The sequence below is a fragment of the Octodon degus genome, unplaced genomic scaffold, assembly GCF_000260255.1.
Source record: "Octodon degus isolate 3935 unplaced genomic scaffold, OctDeg1.0 scaffold00028, whole genome shotgun sequence".
Classification (NCBI taxonomy): domain Eukaryota; kingdom Metazoa; phylum Chordata; class Mammalia; order Rodentia; family Octodontidae; genus Octodon; species Octodon degus.
In genome coordinates, this window is record NW_004524604.1 from 17810517 (window position 1) to 17822709 (window position 12193).

Here is a 12193-nt window from a genome sequence, read left to right on the forward strand (position 1 = left end):
AAAGAAAGATTGATTTTAAACAATTGTTTAAAAGGGGGTGCTCAACAATTACCATTCCAGGTCTTCTCCCTTACAGAGTTTCTATTCTAACGGGGGACACTGATGTGGAAAAGATAAGCAACTGTGTACTTTCTGTGTTCACAGAAAGATAAAGACAGAATAGGTGCAGGGAGTAGTCAGGATAGTCACACCTCTCTGAGGAAGTGGCATGTAATCAGAGGGTTGAGGGGTGGGCAGGAGAAAATCAAATGTGGCCTGTGGGAAATGGCCCAGGCAGAGGGTACAGCTGAGAGGAGACTCTGGAGTCGCATGTGTACACAGGCAGGAGGTGGGCCGGCATCGATGTGGCTGAGCTGAGTGAGGAGAGTGGGAGGGAGGGAGAGATAGTGCTCCACCTGTGGGCAGTGGTGGTGGGTTTGATTTTATTCTGTAGGTGAAGACCACCCTTGACAGTGTACAGTGTAGACAAGTACAATGAATTGTTCTTTTTCTCCCAATCCCACTGTCAACTGCTATTATAAGGATAATCTTCATTTTCCTACAAGTTTCATTTTAACATAATGCTCTCTCTCTATGATTTCTTTAATGGTAGCTTCCAATTTTTCCAATTTTTTCCTGTTCCCTGTAGTCTCTTCACTGAGCTGTTCTTTGTGGTTGGCCTGGATGCTTGAGTACACACCCTGTAGAGATCCATCCTGGTCTCAGCCACTCCAGAGAGGCAGCGCAGAGCTGCACAGGGGCTAGAGAAGGGCAGTGAGGGTGATGAGTGGCCAGGAGGAAGCAGATTCACATCCTCTATCAGAAAGATGGGTGCTGGGGAGGGGCACAGGAAAGGTCTGTCAAAGCGTAAAGGGAGGGCAAGGTGAACTAATACCCGTCTGCTAATTCCAGAAAATCTGGATCACCACAGAAACTTGGAAGCAACAATTAGGGAAGATTAAAAGTATTTATTCTTTTGCACAAAACATACTTTTTTATTGTTTTCTTTTGTTTTTGGAGAGAAGTCTTACTATGTTGCTCAGACTGACCCCCAACTCAATCCTCCTTCCTCAACCTCCCAAATGCTGGTATTAGAGACCTGTGCTTCACGATTGTTGCTCTTTACTCGGGGTCATCTGGATTTGACAGGCTGAAAAATCTAAGGAGATTCAGGAAGGAATGAAATAAGCAGAAAGTGGGGTTGCCTGGGGTATTAACTTAAATTTAAATTTTCATTGTTAATATTGTTAAAAATTCCTAATAATTTTATAGAGAATAAAATCATGAATCCTACCTACCTATCCCCCAAACTTAACAGTTGTCAACATTCTTTCCATATTTGCCTCATCTGTTCCTCCGCTAATGCTGGAGTTTGTATCATAGAATGGACACGCCACACTCCACACTCACAAATATTTCAAAAACAGAATCCTAGGCTCAACAATGGCTGTGACCCACATGACAGCTTCTTAATGTTATGACGAAAGTAAGTACTTTGATTAAAAAAAAATGAAATGATTACTTCAGAGCAAATGTTTTGGGTTTCCTCTCATTGATTCTCATTTTTTTATTTATTTATTTTATTTCTTTATGGCTTATAGTCTCAAACGTAACCTCCTTTTCAGTGCATAGCACATATTTTCTTACCAGTAGATTCTAGAGTTCCATTCTTAGAAAGCAGTAATAATAACAAGAAAAGGAACTAAAAGAAGGTAACAACTACAACTTAGTGAATTTTTTTCATATTTTTGTATATAAGGTTAAAATCTTATATAAGAAGTTTTAGGAAGTCAGTTTCAAAAGACAACAAACCAGTGATGTGTTGGTCCAGGACTGAAAGCTAATGCTGTAGCTGAATTTGGTGATGTACTCCCATGATCCTAACACCTGGGAGGCTGAGGCAGGAGCACCTCAAAGGTGAGCCTAGCCTGAGCAATTGTAGTAGACCCTGTCTCAAGTTGTCGCAAAATAAAAACTGAAACAGGGCTGGGCGTGTCTCAGTGTAAAGGCTTTAGTTTCAATTCCCAGTATTAAAAAAAAAAAAAATCCAAAGCCTTTTCCTCCTTAGCATCCTCCATGTGCCGCTGCCCAGTCTATAACATGGTCTCCTTTCTTCCTAGTAACTTAGCCTACCTGTTGATTTTGTAATAACTTTCCCTGTTACTCATGGCAAACCTAACTTCGAAACCTACAGAGAATGTCAAGAACATTCTCTTTTCAAGAGACTGCAGCATATTCTGCTGCTTCTTCTTTGATTATTTCCATGTGGAATCCTTTCCTTTACCCACCCCTGTTACACTGAGGGCCTGGGTCCCCTGTACATGCGCCATCCTCTGTTATGGCATATGCCATCCTTCCCTCACAGTGCAATGGGCCATGTTTTCTTCCAGTAGGAGGGGGTCTAACTGCTTTGTTCTCTCTTGTTGTTTCCTCCTCACAGACACTGAGCTGCCAGCCAATCTAAAAGTCTCGTTCATGCACGCGCCCCAAGGAAGACTGTTGCAGAAAGGACGAGAGTACTGAGGAAAGAATATTCCTAGGCTGTTAGATAAATATTAAGGATGCCAGCATAGCTAGACAGAGCCACAGGGAGCCCTGTGGAACACAAATTATCAGAGATATAGACAGAAGCGAGATTCTATCGGTTATCTATTTCCACATTAGCACTACATAGTAAGGAATCACACACGAGCCCTCAGAGGCATGCAGTAATAAACACATACTTATCCCCCAAGTCTGTGGGGCTCAGCCACTCTACATTGGACTTTTTTTTTAATGTGTCTGTGGTCAACCCCAGGCTAGATGACTACCCTGTCGGCCGTGGTGCTTACCCACCCTGAGTTGGAGGAGTGTTGCTGCTCTAGGGTGGCTCTACTCGGCATGGCTGAGGTGGCTACTGCGTTCCAGATATTTCCCACTTCATCCAAGGAGCAGTCGGATAAACCGGGCATGCCTTAGAGACCGAGGGCGGGAGCACAAGCAAAAGCGCGCAAGGTTTCCTGAGGCCGAGCCTCAGAACTGACACGTCGGCACTGCTGCTGCAGTCTATTGATCAAAGTTTCGGGTGTATGAATAGGCAACTGGTTTTGGGTCAACAGCACTGCCTAGGATACTTTGGTCCTCATAGTAATCTGTAAAATTTCAACCTTTTGAATATATACTGAGACTTATTTTACAGTTCCAAATGTTCTGTCTTGCCAAACATTCCATGTATTCTTGGAGGAAAAAAATGTGTATTCTGGCAACCATTTCTATAGCACACCAAACAAACGTAGAATACAGCTATGATGAGCTGTCACTTGTGCTAAGTTGATTCAGTTTTAGTTTTGGTTTGGTCTGCTTATTTCATTAGTTACTGATAAAACCTCCAATTGTAATGAGGAGCATTCCTATTACTGCTATTTGTGTGAGGTATTGCTTCATGATTTCAAAGCTTTCCACTGAATATAAAATTTGGGGTTGATGGTTGGTTCCTTTCTAACTCTTTGCAAATTATGTTCTGTTGTTTTTCTCATTTTTGTCTCCTGAAGAAAAGTCAGTGGATTGTTGTTCCTCTGAATATAATATGACTTGTTTTTATCTGATTTATTTCAAGGTTTTTTTCTTTATCTCTGGCTTGTGAAGAGATAGATAGATAGATAGATAGATAGATAGATAGATAGATAGATAGATTTGGTTGTTTCTTTGAATTTGTTCAAATTAAGAATCCTGAGTTTTGTGGGTTTCCAGATTGATATTTTAATCAGAATATTCTCTCCCCCTACCATTCTAGTCAAATACATATTGGGATTTATTTCTCACATTACTTGGGTACTGATCTATACTTTTAATCTTGTTCCTCTGTGTTCTATAAGTTGATGATTTTGTTACTATCTTTTTATGTTCATTGCCACTTTCTTTGGCAGTATCCAACCTGTTCTTAAGCCAATACAGTAGGGTTTTTTTCAGATATTATACTTTTTTGTTCTAGAATTTACATAGTTTAATAATTCACATTTTTGTTTTGAGATCTTTATGCTTATACTCATTATCTCTGTATTTGTATTTGTACTCTTCAGCGTACTTTGTTTTAATGTTTTTGTCTGCTAATTCCAATCCCTGAGTCATTTCAAGGTCTGTTTCTATAGATTATCTTTTTTTTTTGTCTGTAACTCATGTTTTCCTGTTTTATCCCAAGTTATGTGGGACATTATGAATACTACATTGCACAGTCTGGCTTTCTCACACACATGTTAGACTTTACTCCATCAAACAGTTAAGGTGTCATTGAATCTTAGTTTTATGCTTGCATTGACTGATATATTTTCATTCTGTTCTTAGTTTTCAAGCATAGCTATCATGCTAGAACATCATCCTTACTCAGAAAGAATGTTTTTTCTAAAGTCTTGGCTGAATATTTGACTTCAGACTTTGGCTAGACCAAATTCTACTATGTTTCAGTAGTGTTTGAGGGTAATATCTCCATTTACTTTTCAATTTACAACAGCTCCTCTCTGCAAGACTTTGTGACCCTCACTCTGTACAGATCAGTCCTCAGCCAAGGACTTGAGGAAAATACCTACATCCTCTCTGAATGTCCTCTCAGTGTAGTTTCTTCCCTTCTGCTGCACTGTCTGAAACTTTTCAGCCACTTCAACAGTATCCAAAGTCTTCTCCCTAGTAGCTCAGTAAGATGCTCCTCTCTCCTTGTACTCTACTTCCCTGCACTTCAACTGAGAAACGATCTCCAAGCAAAGTCAAGGAGCAAGGAGGAATCCCGTCCTTTGGCCCCAGCCTTCAAGATCACAGCCCTTTGCTGCCAGTTATTCAGTGGCTAAATCCTGCTATGTTTATGATACAAGCTTTTATTAGGTCAACAATTAAGTATATCGAACATGCTTTTGAAATGGCTATACAAGGAGAAACATTGTTTTATTTTGGCTTGGTTTTAGATACATGCAGAATACTGTCTAATAGAATTATAAATTTAAACCCAAGACTCTTTACTACCTTTGTGTGTTCCAGGAATGTTTAGGGGCTATCCTGGGCAAGCATTTTATTGCTTTTGGTACATTTACCATTAAGGTATTTGTGAGTGTGTGTGTATGTGTTCTCAATTTTTAGTCCAAAACACAGGCAGAATGGACCAGGATTAGCTTTTATGTACTTTTAAGCCTTCTACATCACAAATAAGTTACTTGACAGAAATACTTTGTAAGCTACAGTAAGTTATGCAAATGTAAGCATCATCCATTTTATTACATTTTCACAATTTCTCTTCTAATACCTTTTATGCCTAGAACTCATGATTGCAGTATATGGCTATATTCATTTGTCATTGCTGTGCAATTGCTTAAAACATAAACATTTATTACCTCTGGTTTTTGCACAGCAAGAATTCGAAAGCAACTTAGCTTAGTGTTTCTGACTCAGGGTCTACTATGAGGTTTCAGTCAAGATATCAGTTAGCATCCAAATCATTGGAAGACTGAAATGGGCGCAGAAAATTCACTTCCATATGAGCCAGAAGCCTCAGGTCCTTGCTATCCATGGGAAAACTCAGTAGAAACACACAGTGCATGACCTGGAAGTGTATGTTGTTGTCCCAGCCAGCCTACTCTCTCTTTTTCTTCCTCTGCTCTACTCTTTTCCCTTCTCCTGCTCTCCCTCTATCCTCCTATCCTTCATCTTTTTATCCTTCTCATTCTTCTTCCCTTTCTTCTGTTCTCCACCTCCTCTTTCTTCCCTTCCTGCTCCTCCTGATTGTTGTTATTGTTGTTCTGCTGTTGCTTTCACTTCCTCTTTTGCTTCTTCTCTTCTTCTTCCTCCCCTTTCTTGACCCTCTCTGTCTTCTACTCTTCCTATTCCTCCTCCCATCATCATGGTTGTTGTTGCTCTTTTTCTTCTTCTTTTTCTTCTGTCTCCCTCTCTTCCTCCCTCCCATTCCCTTTTCTCTGTGTTATGGTTTGTGTCTAGTTGTCCCCCCAAAGCCTCATGCAGTCATGGGGCCAACTTCTAGAGTTTGTAATTAACTCATAATCCACTGGTTTATGGGTGTAAATTCTGCAGGGATTATGAGTATGAATACTACACTGAGCCTGAGGCAGACAGCCTGAATGCAACTTAAGGGAGACAGACTTGCTCTCTGTAGCCTTTCCTACAGAAAGGTTTCCTACATAAACCTTTCCTTCCTTCATTTTGGGTGTCAGGTATTTGTCACAGCAATGAGAGAAGAGTAGCTGAGACACTCGGCTTCCTGGCTACCATATGCTTTGGACAGCTTTCCTCCACCAAGCGTTTCCTTCATACCATTTCTGCCTTGAAGCCAGATGGTCATGGACTGAACTCTCAGAAGCTATGTACCAAAATAAACATTCCCTCTTTTATTTATGGGATGTCAGATATTTTATCCCAGAGATGGAAAAGGTAACTAATCTATGTTTACAAGCTACCATAATATTATATTTTTCTGAATTAAACAAATTATTTTCCTCTTATATAACACAGGTCTGTATAAGCCGTTATTCTTATCAGGTCTTTTCTCTGTAGCTAAACCAAAGCCTGGCTCATCTAGTAGTAACAAGAAAACTACTCACATCCCATTGTGCCCTATCATTTCTTAATCTCTAATCAACTCACTTGAAAGGAAGAAAAAAGAAATCGAATAGCCCAATCATTTTAAAATGTCCCCTAAATGGCTGTGTGTGGCCTATCTAGAGACAAGCTACATCTCTCCATGACCTTACTACTGTTACTTGTCTTTGACTAGTTATGTCTCTCATGTTTTTGTATAAGTTGATTTCTGCATAGAGGCTAAAAATCAATGATTTACATTTCAAAGTATAAATTTTTACAATTTTCTATTTGCCCTTCAATTTCACTGTAGTTCTTCTTCAGAATCCAGCAATATTTCTCTTCTGGGACACAGGATATGATTTTCTTCTTGGTAATTAGAAATCAAGGCAATGAACTTGCAATTATTCCATAAGCACACTCCACATTGGAGGGAGATGGTAAGATAAAAAGTTTGTCAAGTTCTATTCACATATGCAACCTGAAAGTGCTTGGGAACCCATAAGAAGCTCCCTAGGTTTGTTATGATAATTATCTTTGCTAGTATTCCACTCAATTTCCATTAGCTTTAATATTAAATATGCAGTCGTAAGAAATAAATAGCAAAATCCTCTCCTTCACATACAATCTATTGGATCCCCCTGAATTTAGGAGCACTCCCATATGATTTTCCCAAAGCAAAGTTCATACTTAGCAAAGACCTCATATTTGAATACTGACAGAGGAATGTATTTATATTGCTTAGTTCTTTTCCATTAAAGTTAATACAGCAAACAATCGCTCCTTCTCTCAATGTCTGGGTTTCACAGGCTTCTAGCCAGAGCCTTTTTATCTCTCAGGGGTTCAAATAAGCCAAAGGTGGGATAACATCCCAATTCTCCCTCTCTGAGGATGGGGTGGCCACTAAAAACAAAACAACCCACTGTACTTTGACAAATCATTTCCTAATCTCTGGTTTACTCTGTTAATTGAGGGGGAAAAGAAAAAAAAATAAAAACCCAGTCATTTTTCAGTGTTCCCAGAAAAGGATAGTAAGGGATCCAGAACTTCTGCCTACATCAAATGTTCTGCTTCTTAGAAGTACTGAGGCACAAGTTGAGATTCAAGGAACCTGAATCTCCAGTTCCCATCCACAGCTGCCAAGTGTGAGGCTCAGGTAGTAAGTGTGCTATTATTATTAGGTGGTAAAAAGTCAAATTTTGGCCTTCCGTTTCTAGATCCTGTGCTTGCTCCAAAGTGTATACAATTTGTCCTCCAAAATAAAGGAGCTTGAGAGAGAATAAGTATTGCTGGGGCTGGTAGAGAAACATGCCACCAAGTTCCAGAATCTGTTTTGGGTGACTGTTGACATCCACTGTCCTTGAGGTGTGAGATGATCTCTACTTCAGGATAATCCAGATAGATCGATTCCACCTGTTGTCCTCGACCCATCTGGACCTTCCCAGGGGCTTGCTCTCTGTGCTGCCTCACCAGATACCTTCCTTGTTGCAGGGTAACTGCAAAGATTGGCCTTCCCTCGGCACATTTATCTTCAACCCCCAGTGCACAAGCAGAGCACACACTAGACTAACTCATTTATTTCTACTCATTTATTGATGGCCTTTCATAACCAAGTTATTAAGTCATCAATAACTTCAGTGAAATAAATGAATGGATCCAGAACTGGGCCAACAGATATTTAAGACATACACTGAAAATTTTAACCATGATCAGCAGAAAAGTCAATGCTGGGTCATCAGTGGAATTTCCCCACCTGGGAAAATATATTTCATAAATTTTTGCTTCTAGTTGGAGTCCAGTTTATTTCTGCACAAGATAGTGAAATGAGTGACTTCTCCAGTCACCCAAGTAAAGGGTTGTTGAAAAAAATTACATATAGTAACATTTTTCTGAAATAGCACTGAACGTGTGTTACTCTCATTAGTTAACAACAAAAACAAAAACCTGGAAGTTCAGGCAGGAATAGAAAGAATACAAGCACTTTTGCAGTACTTAGAAGTTCTGATATGATTCCCCAGAGAAACAAAAAAGAGAAGGAAAGGAGGAAAATAGAAGGCCTTATGAGGCGCTTAAAATGGAAGTCCAGGATTCCTAACACTTAAGTTAGGTTTCTGCGGGGATATTTTCAAAGCCTTCAGCAAGCTCAGAGGATGTATATGGTTTCATCATGTTTGTAGAGACATGTGGCTGAGCTATCACAGTCTCTGTGAATGCACTAATATTCTGACTGGATCTCCCCACTCCCAGCCTGGAGGTCCATGTAGAGGAATATTAGCACCTGAGGAACTGCCCGTGTCTTTGGTAATTTATGAATTCTCCAGTTGCCCAGGTTTCCTCACCTGTCAATTAGGAAATTTAATAAAGCATGCTTTGTCAAACTGCTATAAAATATAAATTGTAAGGCTGGCCAAATAGCTCAGTAGATGAAAGCACCTGCTTAGGCAGACACGGGAACCTGAGTTCGATCCCTGGGTTGCTGTGCCAGCCCCACCCCTCAAGTGCACTGAGACAGCAATTGAGACTGGGCGTGATGGCACATGCCTGTAATCCCAGCTCTTGGGAGGCTGCAAACAGGAGGATCACTAAGAAGTCCGATTTGTGTAGTGAGACCCTGTAGACCCTGTAGACTCTGTACTAAATACAACAACAACAACAACAATAATAATAATAATAATAATAATAAAATATAAATTGTTTTTGTAGCTCATGTCTAGATGTCTCCCCAAAGTCTCATGTGATCTTGGGTGGGGCTTTTCAGGGAAGGCTGGATGTGGGATGTATGATGCTGGAGCAAGGGATTAAGTGGGTGATGCTGGGATTAAGCATGTGTGGTTACTAAATTAGTCCACTGATTGGTTTGGCATAGTTGTGGGTTGGATGATGGAAAGCTTGTTGTGGAAGGAACCACCCAAGAGTAGGTGTCCTGGACAGGATGAAAAGGAGAGGCTGCTGCCTCACTATTTTGCTGCCTCACTGTCTCCTGCCCACCATGAACTGTTTCTCCTCCGCCATGCCACCCTGCCTTGAAGCCAGTCAAATATAGACAGAAACTTCCACAGACTGTGAGACAAATAAACCCTTCCTCCTTCAGTTCTGGGTGTCAGATATTTCATCTCTGCAATGAAAGAAGTAACTAAGACAAGTCAATACACAAAACACTTAGAATAGTGTCTAGCGTAGTGTGTTTTCAATATGTCTCAATATAGTTTTTTCAATATGACTTTAAGCCTTTACAAACCAGCTACTCCAATTACTTTGGTTCATCTTATAGTAGCCCAATACATTTTCTATAGGACATGAGTTCTTTTCAGAGTTTCAAAACTGAGACACTACAGAAAAACTATCATCCCTGAATTCCAGCCATCCCAGTCTCAAATTTCAGCTAAGTTGTTTTCTAACTATATGAAGCTTGCTTCTTTTCTCTGAGCCTCTGTAGGCTCCCAAGTGCAAAATAGGTATAAAGTGACCTGCTTTGATGGACTGTGGTGAGAACTGAAAATTAATGCTTGAAAAAAAAAAATGACCAGTTAATGTGGCCAGCATGCTGCCTAGCAACTATTGAGCATTCAGTAGTATGGAACTGTCACTTTTGCAGACATCACTCAGCTGGTCTGCTGAAGGGTAGGTGCTAGAGTTCTGGCCCCCTGCCAGTAGAGCTCTCCGCTACACCACCTACCCTTCCTTAAAAACCACAAACTAAATGGGAATTTTCTAGCTTTCCTTTTCATCGGTTTTGTTTTATAACTGTCTTGTCATCTATAGGAATGATTAGCTGCCAGTACTCATCTATGCCTACTAATGGATGGCATCTATAAGTCCCTTTTTATATTGAGGGACTTACAGTTTTATCTGCCAGCTGAACTCCAACCTGCAGTTGAGACTGAGTACTGAAAAATGACTTGTGTAAGTTGCAAGATGATAAAGAAAATGCTATGTGCAGCAGCAACTTGTTGCAAATCGGACACATTTGATGGGATAGAAATAGAGAAAGGTGCAGGGAAGGGTGGAGATGACACCAGCCATCCTGTTTTTGTTTTAGAGGAAATGGGTAGGTTTTCACTCTACATAACAAGGCATAGTACTTCAGTTCTATATCAGAAGAAAGATCCAGGGAACCCTAATATCCTAACATGAAAAAATAATTGGTGTCCCACAGTGAGGACTGGAAATAGGTAATGGGTTTTATGATGAAGTAAGTTGGAGAAACTCTTCCCTTTTGAGATTTTTTTAGTGCTTATATATAAATTAAGAGTTCTATGTCAGCCCCGCCTGAAACATCCTTTCCTGAATGATTGACCAAGAATTTCCTCCAGTATCATCTGAACACTGGCATACAAAGGAATATCATTTGAAAAATTGTAAAGTTTGAAAAATAAGAGGTCTTTACCAATGAGAAAGGAAATGAAAAGTTTGGACTTTAATTTCTTGTAAGATTCTACCCAAATCATTTCTGACACAAGACAAATGACTGATAAATATGGACCACAGTTTATATTCTTGTATTCTTAGGTTATTTGGGGAAGCTGGGATTGTAACACCTGCCCAGTATGCATGCTTCTGAGAGCAAAGTGAATCCCTTGGGTACCAGTCATTTGCTATTGACCACTAATGGAACAGAATGAGAAAGTATAAAAAAATAAGTAAAATAAAAAGAAAGCAAACTAGCCTGGGTCTATCAGAGGCTGGCACTAGAGGGCCAAGGGTTCCCAATGCCCGCAGAATATTGCCTTTCTCACTGGACTGCAAATTCCTGCTGTAATATGGAAATGAACCCTGGGCTCCAACAAAGCAAAAGTCCACATTAAAATGTAAATGCTTTTCAAAATGGAGATAATTATGATTAGAATTGACTGAAATTCACTTTTCTTAATATGCAAAATGAGATGCAGAAGTTAAAAAGTGCTACTGAAAACTCTTCTCACACTTCAAATTGTTTTATCATTTCTCTCTGATGTTCTTAATAATTACTCACCTATTTTTCCTCTTTGTCATGCTTAAATTCTCTACTCCCTTTTGTCTTTAATTCCTCCTCCCTTTTATGGCTCCTTGTGCATGTGTGTGTGCTAACGTGCATGTGTGTGTGTGTGTGTGTGTGTGTGTGTGTGTGTGTGTTGTTTGTGTTATGTTCACTTATCATAGGCTTCCCATCAGGAATATGTCCAAAAATGCTTCATAATCTAAGCAGAAAGATAGCAAAATCAACCATAGCCCTATCAAAAACAAAATGAGGGAGAACTAGAATAACAGTTATCAGACTATTATCATTTCTGTGACCTTTCCCTAATACATAAATAAATGTCATCCAAGTTTTATAGAAGTAAATTGCAAAATTCCCACATCAATGGACAAAAATACCATTTTTATTGATGTAAAAAGTGGCATTTGAGGGGGCTGGGGAGATGGCTCAGTAGGATAAGCGCTTGACTGACAAACGCAAGGATCTGAGCTCAATCCCCGGTTCCACCAAAAAAATAAATAAATAAAAATGAAAATAAATTAAAAAGTGGCATTTGTTAGCTATTCAATAGAATTAGGATTACTAAGGAAAGTAAATGTTGAATTATGACAAAAGAATCTCATCAATAACCATGAGCTAATTTGGCAAGTATTTCACCATCTAGATGGAAATGCTTATACAGTACTTAAGATAGTTTTAGTGTGA

The 12193-nt window shown here is 39.6% G+C and overlaps 1 protein-coding gene across 1 annotated transcript in view; it reads left to right on the forward strand.

The window, feature by feature from the left end:
• Positions 1-12193, forward strand: part of Slc9a9 (solute carrier family 9 member A9) — a 711270-nt gene that overhangs the window by 567834 nt on the left and 131243 nt on the right. The window lies entirely within an intron of this gene.